General features: G+C 48.5%; 1 protein-coding gene across 2 annotated transcripts in view; it reads right to left on the bottom strand.

Moving 5' to 3' along the window:
- The window catches only part of SEPTIN5 (septin 5), a 42,736-nt gene extending 24,931 nt beyond the window's left edge, over window positions 1-17,805 (bottom strand). Inside the window, exons 1-2 of one of the 2 annotated variants that reach the window (XM_021544538.4) lie at window positions 17,663-17,805; window positions 17,519-17,529 (exon numbers count right to left, since the gene is read on the bottom strand). The gene's annotated coding sequence lies outside the window, so the exon portion shown is untranslated. The other variant, XM_085592708.1, reaches the window with a different exon arrangement.

Below are 17,805 nucleotides of genomic sequence, written 5' to 3'. Positions count from 1 at the left end.
AGCACACATTTTTTCAGAGCCAGAAGAGATGTTATGCTCCTCTCAGCGTGTCCATGGGCCCTGCAATTCCCTTCAGAGATTCCTTCAGCTTGTAAGATTTGGTGCCTGTGGTGGACTCACAAAAACAGCAGAGAGCAGCAGAACATATCCTAAGTTCTCCTCTCCTTCACAATAAAATCTTCCTAGTCTTGACTGGAAAGAGTAGAACTGAGTGTTCTGGGAGAACATTGCTCTTAGGTAAGAAAGGATAGAATATCAGGACAGCATGAACAAAACACAGCAATACCCTGTGATACTGCAGTAGCAGAAACTGGCTGGATAAAACTGGCACAAAACCAAAATTCTAAAACATCCTACACAGCTTCTTCAAGGGATCCTTCCCAACATGGTCTTGTCTTACTGCCCCAATCCCACCACCAACTTCTCTGCCCCATTGTGGTTTTGGTTATCTCACCTCCAACCACACCCCTCTGCAGAGGGCAATTCTGGATCACTTGGCAGCCACCACCATGCTCAGTCCCACAACAACATGGAACTGATGCTGCAGGCAGAGGTGGGAGAGCAGCCAGACCTCAGGTCCATTCTCAATAGCTGGAAAAGAGCATTCTCTAATGTGTATCCTCCTGTAGCTCATGTGTCTGGTGTAACAGCCTGACCACAGGAGCTTCCCTTGCTTCTCCAATCTGCCTTTTCTTTGCTAGCACATATTGTCAAGCTGTCCCACTCAGCCCTGCTCTGCTGAAATCTCCCAAGGATTTCTCCTTAAAGCTCCAGATAGAGTGACATTGCCATCCTGGTCCATTACAGCCCTGTCCCAGTCACCCTGAGGCTGCTCTTGGGGACTTAATACATTGCAAAGAGCACACACAGCTTCAGGCCACAGAGGACAGGGCTGCTGAACCTGAGACCAGGGGAGCCCTGCCTCATGCAGTTCCCAGCCCACCGGGCAAAGCTGTGCTCAGGCAAGCAGGATCTGCTGCCAAGACCTCCCCCAGTGAAGGAAGAGCCAGTGACCCTGTCCTGAATCAGGAGAGGCCCTGAGTAGCACAGCAGGGCTGGGCACAGAGCCCTGAGTTCCCATCCCAGCTCCAGAGCTGACAAACCTCCCAGCAGAGGCTATAAAGCCTCTTCTGTTCCCAACACACGAGCCCGCTCCAGGCTGCTGCCGAGACACATCTTTATTGTGCCCTCCTGACTTCAGCAACAGGCAAGGCTTGGGGATAATGGTCCCTTTCTGGGATGCTGCTGGGGCTCACACACAGAGGCTGCAGATGCAGGGGCTGCCAAGGCCCTGAGCCCTGCCAGGCAGCCAGCACTGGCACCGTGCATCTGTCACCACTGACAGCAGCACAACCCTCTCCTGGGGCTCCACGGACCCAAACTCCTCCTCAAAGACATGGCAGAGCTCCTCTGCAACCCAGCCAGTGCCAGTCACCTGTCATTGCACTGCAGTGTCATGGGCACAGCTGTGGGATGCTGAGCAGAGAGGAAAAAAGGGGCATTTTAAACACAAAATGCCTATTTGTCTATGCCCTTTGGGACTGTTTCCTCACATACAGGCATGGAGATGAGTCTGAGACAGGAAGGAGGAAAATCTACAAACTCCTGTCCTCACTGTGACATGGTCACAACAGGATCCATTTTCAATCCCTGATCTCAGTGCAACAGGGAAGGGGCAGGAAGGCTGGAGAAAGTCTCTTGCTAGATCCCATGAATGGTTAAACTCTCCCTGTTTAGCAGTGGTGGGAGAGGAATTTATATCCAAGCCAGAGTCTCGATGCCACCTGGGACAAGGCCAAGAGAAAAGCAAATTCTTCCACTCAATTTATCCACTTCCAATACTGCCTACCCAGCTACAAGGAGTTTCTGCAGCCACACAGCCACAGAGACATGAGAAAAGACTGCTTTTATTTTCCCACCCATAGCCTACCACAGCCCAGCATCTCTTCAGCTTGAGCTGGAGCCAGAAGACAACTAAGCCTAAGGGGAAGTGGCTGGACACCCCCACACAGCTTGTGAGACAGCACTTGGAAGCTGTCCTTACTGAAAAACATGGACATTTACTGAAGTTCAGAACTGCACCTGAAAGACCAGCTCCAGCATCCAGGACAGAGCTGGGCTTGCTGGACACCAGCAGAGACCAAGGACTCCAGGCTCCAGCTGTGCAACTGAAAATCTTGGCCACCTCAAAATAGCAGACACCAAGGGAGGAGGAAGGGTCCTTTTCCATGTCAGGAAGCAGAATTATCTTGTATTTTCTGCAAGTATCATCTGTGGTCTCATGTGCTCCTCATCACTATCTGGACCAGCAGCTGACACCCCAGCTGGCTCCCACCCCATGCTCCAGATCCTCAAATCTCCCAGATTTCTCACTGACATCTTGGCTCCTAAAAAGCAAAACCTCCAGGAGGGCTCTGATCCCCAGGATCCTCAAATTCAAAGAACCCACAGGGACTCTTCCATCCATGCACGTACCTTCAGCACCTTTCCACACAGCACATGACCACACTTAGTGTGTTCTCCAGCTGGGCACAGCTCAGCACCCTGCAGGACAGGGCTGGACCTCTCATCAGGAACTAACTGCTCTGATATGTGACATGTCCAGCTGTGTTTTTTGGACTCTGCTTCTCCTTCCTACTTCCCCCCCACTCTAGCATGTAGAAAGATGAGAACAGAAAGATAAAACCCCCCACAGCCATCACCCACTTATCACCCCCTTGCACAGCTGTACACCGCTGGGCAGGAGGCACAGGGCTGTCCTGGAGCCTCAGCCCCTTGCCTGCATCATTCAGAGAGTACCACAAGCTCTGGCTGGGCCTCCAAACACTGCTCCACCTCAGAACTGGAGACAGATGAGGTCACCTCCAGTCTGAAATCACTTCCGTTCTCAAACTGCTCCCAAGACTTTGCCACAGATTAAAAAGAGTGGGATGGGTGGGGAGGGAAACCCAAACCAATGGAGCATGTTCCCCATTAAGAGCTCAACACTTAATTTATCTCTGCCTCCCAGTCGACTGCCATCCGAACCCTCCACCCTCCCTCCTTCCACTGCAAGAACAAATCTGGCAGAAACTGCTTTGAATTAACAGCAGGGTATGGCACAAGCTGCACAGGACTACACTCAACCCCCAAATCCCCAAATCCAAACCCAAGCAGAGCAGTGGGGAAGAATCACAGCATGGTGCTGTCAGATGAGCTCAGCCACACTGCTCTGCCTTGTGCCAGCTCCAACTGCTGACCTCCAACTGCAGCAGCCCAAATCTATCTGCCCACACACAGGGTTGGAAATGGTTTGTACTGGCAATGCAGCACTGTACCAGTCCCCCAGCTCTGTGGTTTCTTCAGCACAGCTCCATTCTCCACTGTACAAGCAGCCACACTGGCCAAGGTGGGAGCAGGATTCTCCCACCTGAAACAGACAGTGCAAATTCCTGAGGAACCAGACTGAGAAAGGAAAACGAAAACTAAGATCACCAGCATGGGGGAGTCCTAAGGAAAAGAGCCTTGCAGTGGTCACAGTTGGCCAGGAGAAACCAGACTGACAGTTCTGTAGCATTCTTTTAAAAACACATTGACCACAGATGAATCAGTGTCTCATTGTTGGAAGCTCTAACCTGACTGCAGTACCCAGCAGTGCCTCAGGCAGTACCAGCCACCACACATCACTGTCATACACACAGACTCCTACACAGTCATGGGTTTTTGCCCTCACCCCAGACTTTGCTCAAAACATCCAGGTTTTGTGGGTCTCTTCCAGAATTCCCAGTCTCATGGCAATGGCAGCCATTGGATGGAGCCATTTTGCCAGCAAATACAGCTGCTGTGATCCATACCCTGTTTGGAATCCAGTCCAGCTCACACATGCACATGGCCTTGGCCTCACTGGTGACACAGCAGCCACTGGGCATGACCCCACAGGGTGGTAAGAGCTATTGCAAATGCAGTGGATAGAGGAACAAGGGGCAGAGCATGCTCGAGTGCAGCCATCAATCACATGCTGCATAATTTTAGACTTCCTTCAAGCAGATGGAAGACTGGGTTGTGTGTGCTGCCAATCCTGTGATAGTTTCTTTGGATCACACAACAACCTTGGGGCTGAACAGCAGGAGAAATACAGCATGACTGCATCTCCCAGAGAGCACTTTGTTCCTCAGCCTCCTTCCAGAGGCCAGCCCTGGACAGCAACCAGCCAAAACTGCAATGGAAGTAAAACCTTTTTTCCTTATGGGCTTCAGCCCTTCTAGAAACAGTGGGCATCTGAGAAAGGATGTCTCTCAATTCCTGGTACCAGGCATGGACCTGGGCTGTTCAGGTAGCTCCTCTTCAGCACAGACTTGGAATACACTGCAGGACAAAGAGGTTTCAGCAGGTGAAGCAGCAGGCTGTTCCCATCTGGCTGCATTCCCACCAGCTTCTTTCTGCCAGTTCTGGCTTCCCACACCTGTAACTCAGTAAGATGCCTCAACACAGTGAGGACCTGGTGGGGAAGTGACTGTCCAACAGACAGGCTGCCTTGCTGGAGAGATGAGAAACCACAGAGCTTCTGCACAGCAGTGCCTGTGAGTCCCCAGTGGGAGGGCTCCAAGAGCAAGAGTAGAGCAGGGCATGCTTCACACCCTGAGAAACACCAACCACAACATGGAAGGAACAGGTCTGAAGTTGAACATTTGGGCTAAGGGGAATCCTGAGGCTCAAGTGCCTCTGGGAAGCTTTAGTTGTGGTGTGATTGACTCACAGGAGAGCAGAGCCACTCCTTCATCAAAGTATGCTGTGTATCCCTAAAAAATTATGACCTCCAGACAGAAATGCCTCTAGACAGAGCTGTTATATCCTGGACTTCAGTTCCACCACCTCTGAGCATAGAGATTTTCACTGCAAACTCACACCTGCCCTGGCTGGGCCAGGGCTGTCTGCTGAGCCCTTAAGGATCCAGTGCTGGCAAGCACTGAAGAAGAGTCATGCTCTTCACCCTGCACCCAGACACCCTGGAGAGCTCCAAACCATGTTCTCTGTCCCCTGCAAAAGATATCAACACTGCAAAAGATAAAAGATCTGCAAGAGCAAAGCCCGTGTGAGATTTCCATGCTGTGATGAGTCTGGGTGAAAAACAGACAGGCACTAAGGCCTCAGGGCAGTGCACTGCCTGGCTCCTCAGCCCTGGATTTGTCATCTAGAGAGCAGACTGCAGCCAGCTCCATGGTGCCAGGGAGCACATCAGGGTGTCAGGGTGCAGAGCTGGAGCACAGAGATGATCCCAGCTGCAGAGGGCCCATGCTCAGCACACAAGACAAGGCACACAGAGCAGCCAGAAAGGAGCAAAGCCACTGTGATAAACAGTGACTATCCACTAGCCAGCTCCTGCCAGGGACACCAGGGGGTTTAAGAGAAGTCTGAAGGAAAATAAAGAGGACAACTTTCAAAAGAAGGTGGGATGAGCTTAAGAGATTAATCCTCAATGGAACATCTCTGCTGCAGATCCCTAAAATAGAAGCAGCATTGTAAAAGTTTCAGTTCCAATACAGAAACCAAAATGCTAAATGGGTCTGTCATTCCTGAGCACAGCCTTGATCCTTTCATAGAGCTACATCTCTTACTGATTTTTTTTAAAGCAAAGATGAAAGGGCCATTCAGAGCAGCCTGGAACATACCTCTTGCAGTATTTTCCTTCAGCAACCCCTTTCCTGGACCTAATCCATGGACCACAGCACATGAAAGGCAGCTGTAAGCCTGGCACCAGGTGTGTAAATGTCGAGGCAGCAGCAGCCTCCTCACGGGAGATGGTGAGAGCTCTTGCTACACAGCAGCTTAGATCAGAGAGGGATGGTGGGGGAAGAGCAGTGACAAGGCTGCTCACCAGAACCAAATTTATAAAAATACAGGAGGTATCTAGCTCCTCACTTTCAAAGGAGTTAGGCACTTTCATCTGTATTAAAAGAAGGCGGTCCCTTGGTTCCTATTATTGCAAATTGCCTAAAAAATTTGCCTTTTAAATAACTACATTGTACAATGGCCTTTGTGGGAACGCTCATGTGGCAGCCTATTGCCTTTCATCTCCACACCACCAACCCAGACCAGAGGAATGTGTCAGCTCCTTGGTTAATCCAGAATGTGCCAACAGTTTCAGAGGCACTGCAAGCAGGATCACTTCATTTGTGGCAGAAACAACCCACAGTCCTGGACTGGCAGAGTGGGAAACTGCAAGGCTGTGGCCCAGGAGAGGCTCCACAGACACCACTGCCATGCAAACATTCAATAATTGCCATCTTACCACAAAGCCCCACTGAGCTTCGTACTGGAACAAGAAGATCAGAACTGCTGTGATCTTACAGGAAAAAAAAAAAAAAAAAAGCAATGGGTTTACAACCTAACTCTGCAATTTTGGTAAATCTCACCACTGATAACTCAGTATAAAATACTGCAGCCAGACCAGGCAACCCAGTTTGACCAGGACAGATGTGGAATATGTGTATTGTCCTGACACGGTCTCAGGGATGGTATTTTCTACTGAATTCAAGACTGCCATTCTGCCTTTCTCATCAAAAATTACAGCCTTAGGAACAAACCTTATCACCTAGCTGGACTGCAGGAGACAGACACTAAAGTCATACATCTTGCAGATTATTAAAAGACAGACATTTGAAAGTGAATTCTCTACACCACCTAAGATCCTTTCCACCTTAAGATAACAATTTCTTCCCTTAAAAACAGGGAGAGAAAGCAATCACAAAAGATTAGTGTCCCATGCTGAATAACTACTGCCCTTGCATCAGGAGCACAGCCCAACCATTGAACAAACAGGGTTCTCCTGTTCTTTGCTGATAACATCCCTGTGACACTGGTCTTTGCTGTTGTTTCAGTCTTGATTTCCACTGTAAAGTTTATCCAGCCAGAGTCATCAATACACTCTCTGCCTGCCCCGTAGAAAAAGCGTTATCAGCAACTCACTAATAGATTCATGATTGTTAGGAACAGATAACTGTGGAATCCTCCCTCCTGAGAATTTTTCTGTGGTATTGCTTATTTCATAAATTTCTTTCTGGGCTCATCTGAAAATAACAAAACTGGTGAAGTACATGAGATGTAGATGCTAACATAGCAGGCACTGGAATAGCAAAGTTCATGAAGATGTCACCTTTGAGATGATTACATTGGATTTCTAGAAGTCAGAATGAAACCAGATTAAAAAGATATTAGAGAAGACAGAAAGTCATTTGACTGTAAATGCTGTGGCTGTTGGACACACAAGGGGCAGCAACATGCAATGTTAGAAAGAACTTGGAATCAATGGAGTGGAAAAAATTGCATTTGCTAGGCTGTGTTTTCCTACGAGGCAACCCAAAGGAAATGGAAACAGCGGCGTAGGTGAGGCAGGGCAGCGAGGCAGAGTGGGGAGTGCTCATCTCAGTCCATGAGTTAGCAGAGAGCCAGCACCCCCATGCAATGTCAGCTCAAGTGACAGCCACAACAGGCCAAGAGTAATTTGTCACTTGCAGCCCTTTAACGAGAACTGGGTGCAAAATCAAATTAGATACCCATGAATAGCTCTTAGGATGTGCAGCACAGCATGAAGTTAAACCTTTATATGTTTTAGGAATCCAAAGATAACTATCTTCAAGCAAAGCCTGGAACCACTGTCACATGCGAAGTGAGGAGGGGTTCTCTTGGGCTTCTAGCCTGGGCTCTGACTTGCCAGGCCAAACAATAATCTCTTGGGATGTATTTTCTGGAATTTATTTTCTCAGATTTATTATCTGTGTGGGTTCTCATCCCACTGCCCCTCACAGGCTTTTCAGGCTCATTTATAAACCATTGCCTTGAAAACACAAAGCAACACCTGCTTCCTCTTCTGAAGAAAACACAAGCTGGCCTATTACTGCAGGATGCCAGCCAAATGGTGGGTGGATGCCCTAATTATTTCATTTTTTTGAAAAATAATGAAGAAAAATAGTTATTTGTCATGAAGGAAAATCCCTAATCAGCTAAGGGACAAACTCTAGGTATCTAGTACACATAGATTCACTGGAAGCTCCACAAGGAAGCTCTCACCCTCTAGCATACGCAGGGTATCTGAGGAAACGAGAGCAGCAATCTCATCCAGACATTTCCTGGATGTCCATTGCCATTAATATCATGATAAATGGGATCCGAATCCTCCAAAATGCCCAAAATCTGCTGTGAGTCCTACCTTGCAGGGACACACTTAAGTGCTAAATACATCCAAGTGCAAGATGCAGCACAGGAACAGCTGACGGGAAGAAGTATCCACACACTTTGCAAGGAAGCAGAAGATGCCTCATTAAGCCTTCAAACTAACAAGCCCCATGACATCCCTCATTAGCAACCCCATGCACACACTGCACTGCTGCCACACGAGGGGCAGCTCCAATAACACCATCACTTGTTTACCAAGAGAACAATTCTGCTATTGCCTGACACCTGCCCATGACAGTGCGACCACGGGAGGAGCAGGGAGATGTTCAGATGACACTGGGCATTCAAAACGCCTGGCACTGGCTGGAACCTCTGAGCAGCTGCTGAGGACCAGCCCTACCACCTCAAACAGAAAGGCTTTCACTGACATTAATGAGAGCTGCTGCAAATAATGCCATCCCACAGCTCTGAGATGCATGCAAGTGCATTTGGGGACTGGCAGCTGAACAGAGCCAGCACTGAGGAACAGGAACACTGGGCTCCCTCCAGTTGCTTCTGATTTACTCCAATTGCTGCGAGATCCAATGCTGTGAACCTGGTGTGAGCCAAGCATGGTAGGGCAGGGCAGATGAGGCTTATCCAGGTGACAAGAGGACACACTCCTGCTGCACAGTGATGGTCATCGGGGTCCTAAGCAGGTCCATGTGGCACTGCTGGGGCATATGCAGCAACCAGGCCTCTAGCTCGCTGACCTCCATGGGCTCTGAGCCTCTGGAGTGTCAGCCCCAGGGCTGTTGGCAGACCAGAGCTGATCCAGAGGGTGCCAGCTGCTCAGTGAACCTGGAGTGCTTCCCAAGCATGTACCTGGATCAACTGCTCAGTAAAAGCACCAAGTTCTGAAAATTACTGTCCTCCTCAATACCCACTTCCCTCATAAACACATGTGCTGCCAAGGACGCCTTTCAAGGGAAGGGGAGCTCTTTGAAGTAGCTGACAGCACAGGTATAAAACTTGGGATGAGACACAAGCAGTTTCTCTTCTGCTTGCTCCAGTACACTGCTCCAGCTGCATCACAGAAACCATCTCTGAGAGTCAGGACTGCAAGAACAATGGCCAGGAGACAAGAGATCATCCCTGACAGCATCTCTCATTGTCCCAATGACACATTCTTGCTCATCTTGGCCCTGTGCAATCATGGCAAGGCCTTGCTGCAGACCAGCTGCATCTCTTGAATTAACTCCTGCTGTCTTGATTCAGCTCACTGCCTACAAAGCAGGGCAAATACCAGCTTCTGAAGGGTCTGATGCTTCTTCCATTACTGCCTGATCCCAGCTGGCTCCCTAAGCAGCAGGAACCTCTGAGAATCTAAAGAATCTTAAAAGCCATAAATGTCCCTGACATTTTTTACAGCAGGCCTGGGGCAGGGGGAAATTACTATTGGTGAAGATGGGCATTTCCAGGACTTCATATCACTGGCAGACACTCAGGAGAACTTCAAACCAAAGAGAAAGCACAGCCAAGGAGACCATGCATAGGGCAGGCCTTTGTGATTCACATTTCACCTGAGTATATAATTAATGTAGTATGCAATTTATTTGAAAATAAAAGTGGATGTAAGACTGCAGGATCTAAAGAGACTATATGTGTGTACGTATCACAGCAAGAATGAGCTCAGTGCATCAGGAAGGATTAAAATAGTTCCCACGCTAAGGAAACAGCAAGGAGACATTACAAAAAGCTGAAAGCAAAGTGACTTGTCTGGGAAGTAACCTTAAAAATAATTGCAATACAAACTATAGCAGTAAAAGGCCTGGCTTGCCATGTGTGTTCACACAGCTTCATGCACCAGAGGTCTGCAAGGAAGAATAAAACGTAATCACTGGAGCCACATCTGTACTGCCACAGGCTTTGCCTCACAGAAAGCAGAAGGAAGATGTAAAGCCCTTGGAGCCTCTTTTCCCACAAGCTGAATGGATCTCTTTCCCCTCCCTTGCTTCTGCACTGAGAACGTCCCGAGGTCAGTGGGACGGGCTCACTCCTCATGGCCAGTCTCCAGGAGCTAGCACTCATGATCCTGTGCTTTATTTGCTCAGCCTGCACTCTCAGCTCCAGTTTCCCTGCCAGGAGTCATTCTGAGAGAATGGCACCAACTGCCTCGGGTGGGGTCAGGCAGAGAGGGGCCATCCCAGCTCCACACACACACCCTGGACACATTGGATAACAAGCTGCAAGACAAACAGGGCACTCCCAAAGATTCCCGGAGGAGCAAAGGGCTGAGCTGCACAAAGCTCAGCTCCCCCTCTCCTTGGCACCGAGTGGTCACACAGCACAGGCAGGGCCAGGCAGCCGCTGCCCCTCTCTCCCCAGCAGGAGTCAGGGCAGGCCGAGCACGGTGTTACTGCCATCAGCCACTGCCACTGTGCACAGAAACAGCCCAGATTTAAGAGCTGAGTGAACAACTGGAGTTAACTTCTAGTTAGGGGTTCCCACCTCTGACTGACTTACAACTACACTGGCTCACACCCCACAGAGCCCCAGACTCGCATGAACCACGGCCCAGGATCCTCCAGTGCTACATTTCCAAGCATTAACCCAGAGTCTCCTTCAATCCTGGCTGCCATGGCACAGCACCAGGTTGGGGCAGGCCAGGGGCTCCACGGCTGTATCCAGAGAGGTCTCTGACATCCTGAGCATCCTTGCACTGTCCTGTCCTGCCCAGTGCAGCTACATCACTCTTCCAGAGCTCAACTTCTCTTATTTCTTTTAACTTCAGGGTGGACAGTTGTACTCAAGCCAGAAACTAAACAATTCTCCTCCCCCTCTTGGCGTTACACCCTTACAGATGCTTGTGCAGGGTTTCACTTCCTCTTCAGCTCTTGGCCAACACTTAGCCAAGCTTTGCTTGTTAGCAAAACAGACTCTGCATCTTCTCAGCACACTCTCCCTTCCAGCCACCCCAGCACTTGGCTGCTGTGATGCTGCTGGGTACCAGCCTTGCAGGCAGGGAGTGAGGACTGAAGGAAGGGTGGCTGAATTCAGAACAGCTTAATGTTAGCAGGTTGTAACAGATTTCAATTAGTGCACTAGAAATACAGAAGAAAAGGAATGAAGGATATCACTCCATTCAGTCCTAAAACAAAAACAGCTCTTACTTAAGTCAGAAGCAACAGATTTGTTCTACTTCCTGCAGCCAGCCTCTATGGTCAGCAGTGTATATCCAAATCTTCCCTCTGTGTGCAGTGCTGCCTTCCCCTGTTCATGCTGAACAGTGTTTCTGGAAAGCCAAGTCATGGATGAACAGCAGCACATATACATACTGATGAGGAGCATATGTTCTGGCATCTGATCCCAGCACCACACACAAATCCAGCTCCTGAACACTTCTGTGGGAACAAGATGACTGCAAACCTCTTCACAGCTCCAGGGACAAATCTCTGGGAGAAAAGGAATGTGTAACAGCAGACAAACATTTTTTTCCTGCGCTTCAAGGCTAACCACAATGTAGACATGCGTGCACACACACAAAATCCAGCCCTTATGGGAATTATTCCAGTATGCCATGAAACAATTAGCATACACTTCACAAACATCTGAAGTCACACACATGTTAGAGGTGCCCCATGTTTCTTTTATGAGTAGAGCATTATACTGTGTGGTTTCACTGTCATAGGGAAACCTCTGCCTTGGGCAAGAAGGGGACAAACTCTTAGTGTTGGTCAGGAAAGAAAACTCTACAGGTAAGCAAAGAATGTGCCCTCCAGTTCATGCTCTGATATCCAAGAAAAAAGACAACACAGAGGCCACTTGAACTGGAAGAGAAATGGGAATGGGAGAGGAATCCTCTCAACTTAGCCAAGAGTTATCTCAGCAAGAAGTACCTGAAGTACTAAGGATGAAGCTGAGCTCCCCAGGCTTGGTTCCAGCACATATGAGCAGTAACTGCAGCATGGTTATAGGAGCCACCACTGTGGGGTATCCCAAAACAGCTGGAGAAACCCCTTGGACTGAACATTTAAAACTAATTTGGCAAAGCTCTTGAGATACACAGCAGGCACCCAGCCTGGCCTGGCACAGTGACCAACCAGCTGGCTGAGGTGGAATCTCCTCTGGATTTCCAACATGTCCATTTCACTGGGTATTTAATGAGCAGCACCTTAGACTGAAACTGGACAATATGGGTTCTAGAAAACACTGAACTCCACCAGTTGTTTCTCTTTCGACTTGCCATTCCTCAACTTTTCCAGGGAATGGTCATAACACAAGCCCCTTACATTTACTGCTAGAACCGTCAAATGAAGAACAGCATCAGTGTGAAACCAGTAACATTTCTTGAGAGCATAAGTGGTTGTAAGAGACTCCTTGACTTTGGAGACTAAAAGCACCCAGGGACTGTGTTTGTCCCTTGTTCAAATGGTGGCAACATTTTCCCCTCTGCAATTGCAAGCTTTTGCAAAGCTCCAGCAGTCTGGAACCCAGCAGCTGAACAAGTGCCACCAGCATCTCTTGAGGTTAAATGAAGGTTGTTCCTACTCCCTCAATATCAGCAAGGATCAAGCCCTAACATCTATTGAACTTACATATTTGGTTAATGTGCCTGGAACACTGGAACTGCCCTGTACAACTCTCACAAGTATAGCAGAATTTTGCAGTTGTGTACAAGTAGCTGAGCAGGGAAACTGAAGTGACAAAAATCCTGTGCAGGAAGCACTTCTCCTTTCCATAAACTGCAGATTGGTACTTGCATCAAGAGGGCTGAACTTCTCCCCTGCCCTGCACTCACAACTGTTTCATCCATTTGGAGCATAAATAATTGAGAAGAGACAGCAGCTGGAGACAGAATGTGTGCCCAGCTCTCCAGCAGTTCTGTTTCACCACAAAGCCCATGTACTGGCCTCTTTTTACAGCCCTTTTCCAAGTAGACAAGCATATAAAGAATGAAAAAAAAAAGTCTAAGTGCCCAGGATGAACTTCCCTTCCCAGCCCAGAACAGCCCATCTGTGACACAGGGCCTCCTGCAGCCAGGCTGTTTAGGCAGATGCACAGCAGAAAGACAGGCAGGGCTGAACCTCCTGTCCTGCTGCAGTCCCACCCGCTCCCGACACTGTTCTGAGCACTGAGCCACTGCCCAGACCAGAGGGCAAGGGACCAACGTTGTCTTTTGAAATGGGCCAAAAAAAATGAATGAAACACACAAGGCTTTTCACAGAGAAGTAAAAGCTTCCACTCCTGTGTTGCGTCTGGCCAAGATACACTGGGACATCAGAAAAACAAGCAGGGATGTGCTGCTTTAAGAGTGTTTCCAGTATTTACCTCCAGATTCTGTGACTAATTTGCTACTCCCTTCCTGGCAGGCGCATCTTGGTAGCCAGGATGCATGACCAGGGTTGGAAAACACAGAGGCTGGAAAGAGACCTTAATGTGGGGAGTCAAAGAGAAACAGCCTCACCCAGGGCAAGCTATGACACAGTGAGAGACTATCCAGCTGTGGTGAAATATCCCATTAGACAGCTGCAAACATAATTTTCTTTCTCCAAGGGGGGGAAAAAAAAGCCACCTCACCACAACCATCCTGAGTTGACACAGAGCAGGAACACAGATCCATATGGCTGCTCCCAATGACTCAAAGAATCACAATTATAAAATAATTGGTTTAATTCTGAGAAAATTAAAGAGTCTGTGGTAGTCTGTTCTCCTTCCAGATTCCATACTTTTCTGCACAAGCAAGAATGTTCCTCTAGCCACAAGACTACAAGATTTGTTACTGTAAGAAAAACATTCAGGTGAAAGATGGAAATGCCACAAAGGAACAGTGAAGGTACAAGTCCTCCAAGCTACTCCAGCAGAGACTTTGGGGAGATTCTGTAAAGACTAAGTTCTGCTTATGGTCTTTGTTGTACAGTTGCTGTACAAGAGGACGTACCACTCTGATGATACTTCTCATCACGTGTTTCACAAAACTGAGGGTCACATTAGGTCATATTCAACCAGCTCACGGCAACCACAAGGAATCACCACTTTTCCCTCCTCTTAATCTGTTCTTGGTCATCAGCAGCTGCCTGCACTGAGTTGTCCTCAGTGTGATGGGCAGTATCTACAAGTACCCCGGGTGTCTCAGCTCCATGCAGAGTGCAGTCTTTCAGAAGATACACTTACCTGTAGCCCATCTGGGCTTATTTCTCCATAAGCACAGCAGAGCAAAGGAGAAAGCAGCTCAGCACACATTAAGAGGGAACTGGGGGGTTTCCACCAGTGTTCTCTGGTAGGCAAGGCTGGGGTTGAAAGCTGACCTTAAAAATGATGCTCTGTGTTCGCACAGTTGCTATTTCAGATAGAAGGCATCTCTGCTGTTTGCAATATCTGCTGTTCCAGGAACAACAGAAATCTCTGCTCCATTTTTTATAAGAAAAAACAAAAGGAGTCTGAACGTAAGATTTTAACATATAAAACCCAGATTCTCAAAAACTGAAACACAAAGGCAATGAATTCAGTTCTCAATGACTGGCACTGAAACCATTCCTCCAATCAAACTACTTTTTGCACAGCATCTTCTCTATATACAGGCACCCATATATTTTTACTGACAAGCAGACCACTTAAAAATAAGTAAAAAAAAAAAGACTAAACTGAATGTAAAAGGCACAGCCCTGTAATTTCAAACCCACTGAAAGAACTGGATCCACCAGATAGTCTCTGCTCCCACACCCAAACAACTTTGCAAGTTGATGGGGTGGGGAGAGATCAACTTGGGAAGGAGAAGTTCCCATCCTCCTGATTTAAAAAGAAACAATGACTTCAAAGAACATGAGAGACATGAGCCTGAATGGGCAGGAGCCAGCTTCAGAGGCACAGCAAAGTAACACCCCAAACACACACACACGCCAACAACACGAGCTAGGAGGCATGTTCTGGAGGAGTGTGCCAGGAGACTCCAGTTTAACCAGGTACTTAAGAAGGTTTCACCTTTACTCCTCCCACAGCAACACCTCTGGCTTTGGCAGAACATCCATCTGCTGTACTTGCCCTGTCAAATTCTTGACAAATTGCTGTGTTTCCCTACATGGGGCCTACTCCTCTGCACATGTGACATTGGTCATTGCTTCATTTCCTACGCAGCTTCACCAAGAGAATCCCTCTTAGTGATCCAGTGGTAAATAAATTGCTAGGAAAGAAACCATCCATCTCTCCAAGAGGTGCTGAACTGAGGAGCTTGGTGTCACCAGGCAACCTGCCACAGAGCTCCACACCAGCCCAAGCTCTTAAACCACAACCCTTCCCCTGGGAATGCTGGATGCTCTGCACACAGAAACCAGGATGAAACCTCCACTGACTTCAGTAATTAAGAGGTCATTCCTTGGAAATCAGAGAGGTGGAGAATCTACCGTTATTTTTTCCTGATGAATGGTAGTAATTAGGAGCCCAATCTGCAAATCAGAGTACCCTGAACCCAGACAATGCATCAGCCCTGACCATGCTGTGAGGGAGGATGAACACACATTCTTTGTCACCACATTGTTCCATTCTATGGACACGGTAAGTCATGAAAATTATTAAGACCTTACCAAAGGCAACCCTACTTACATGCAATCTATTGTACTGCCCTCTAAGAAGCTCACTTCATTTCCCAAATATTCATTAAAAAATAGCTTTTATAATATTTTTTTTTTAAATCAATTCAGACAAGAACTATAGCTTTAAGTAAATCCTTTCAATTGCTCTCTTCTGTCAGATGCAAGAAGATTGGAAAAAAGTGGCACAGGAAGAAAAATCCTGCTCTTAAAAAATACTAAAGAGAAATAATTTATGCTTTTGAGTATTCAGGTTAATTTTAACAGATAGCTTTGTGTTCACAGCTTGGTTTCCCCTTTCCATCCACAAGTAACAGGCCTGGCCCAAATCCATAATGAACTGTGCTCCATCATGCAATACCCACTCTACACTCAGCATAAGACACGCAGATACACACACACCTCCTCCACACTGAAGGAAAGAGCTCCTCTGCCCCAGCAGGAACTGCACTGGCCTGCACACATGGGCTCTTGGGGTACAGACTCCAGCCCACTTTTGCCTATGCAGTGTGACAAGAGCCTTCAGGAGTTATGATAATATCTACAACAGACTCCTCTGATCTCTACCTCGCTTCTTCCCCTAGGGAATGCACAGAAAGGAGCCTTATACATAACCCGCTTCCCTCTTAATTTAAAAACATGAACTGTAGAACAGTATGGTTTGAGGGGGCATGTCACAAAGCTTCTCCCCAGTTCACAGCTTACACTAGATGTTCCACAGTGTCAGAAAACATTCTGGATTGCTTTCATCCAGAAATCAAACAATAATTAACTACAAAATTCACAAATAACTAAAAAATACTAGCAAAATTTCAAGTACCTTGGGAAAAATGCATCTGGTGATCCCATTATCCTATTACCCCTAGATTTACTTTTTTCTTCTCATCACTGCGATCAGCAGCTCACAAAATGCACAGTGCCAAGTCTGCATTATACAGGGAAACACCATCTCTTGCCATGGCCAGGTGAATATCCAAGCTGCTACGAAGGCAGTTTGCTTTTCTGTGGCCCAAAAAGGCTGTGCAGTACTAGGGTCTTAGCAGGCAAGGTGTTTGCTTCATACAGAGTTGGAGCCTCAGAGAAAGACTGCACTCAAAGGCAAGTGTAAGCCAGGCTGGGAATGGGTGAGATTCTTCCCATGCAGTGCTCTGCTGTGTTAACCATCACCCCCATCCCCACCCCTGTGAGACAGAAAGGCTCTTTCATTTACAGCAGACTTCCCTATATCATGATGATGGGTACTAAGGCACACACAAGACCCTGATAGCTCCTTACCTAAGCATTCAAGCTCTGCAGAGGAAGATTCCTCTTCTTTTCAAACATCCTAAATCCCTCCAAATACCAAATAGACAACAAAAAAACCTCTCGATGTCATCTGATTGCATCACCCCTGCTCTCTCTCCAGGACTCAAAGGCATGTCTCCAAATAGCTATTAGCTTTTCAAAGCAAAACAGATGTTTCCTAACACCCAAATCCTGGCTGCCTGCGAGGTGCCGGTCGGCTGCATCACCAAGGAGCGGCAGGACCGGGGCTGTGTCTGCGCATCTGTGCTGCGGAGGGGAGAGGGATGCGAGACGTGCTCCCAATACCCAAACGCCTCTGCCAGCCCCGCGCTGCCTTTCTCCATCCGAACCCGCTCGACACACCCAAAGGCAGCGACAAAAAAGAAACCCAAGCCAAAAGCCGGCGGGATGCGGCAGGCAAAGCGCCTATTTCCCGGATGAAGGCAGCCAAGCCGCCGCTGTGCGCAGGTAGCTGGCGCATCCCCGCGGAGAGCCGTGCCCGGCGGGAGCCCACCTACCTGCTTCTCCTCTGCGGGGCGGCGCGGCCAGGGCGGGATGCCCGCGGGGGGGACCGGCGGCGGGGAGAGAAAAGGAGAGAGAGTGAGGCGAGAGGGACGCGCCGGGCCGCGGGGCGGAGCGGCCGCGCGTCCCCGCCGCCTCACCTGGGTTGACCAGCTTGCTCTTGTACCGCATGCCCGTGCTCATGGTGCCTCCCTGCAGCGACAGCCGTGCCCGAGTGTGCGGCGCTGGGTGGGGGACTGAGGCAGTGCGAGCGGCGGGGCCGCCCCGCGCCGCCGCCGAGGGG

Source organism: Lonchura striata, chromosome 15 (assembly GCF_050655825.1).
Source record: "Lonchura striata isolate lonStrDom1 chromosome 15, ASM5065582v1, whole genome shotgun sequence".
NCBI lineage: Eukaryota > Metazoa > Chordata > Aves > Passeriformes > Estrildidae > Lonchura > Lonchura striata.
Note: the sequence above shows the minus strand (reverse complement) of the source record. Positions and strands in the feature narration are given on the sequence as shown.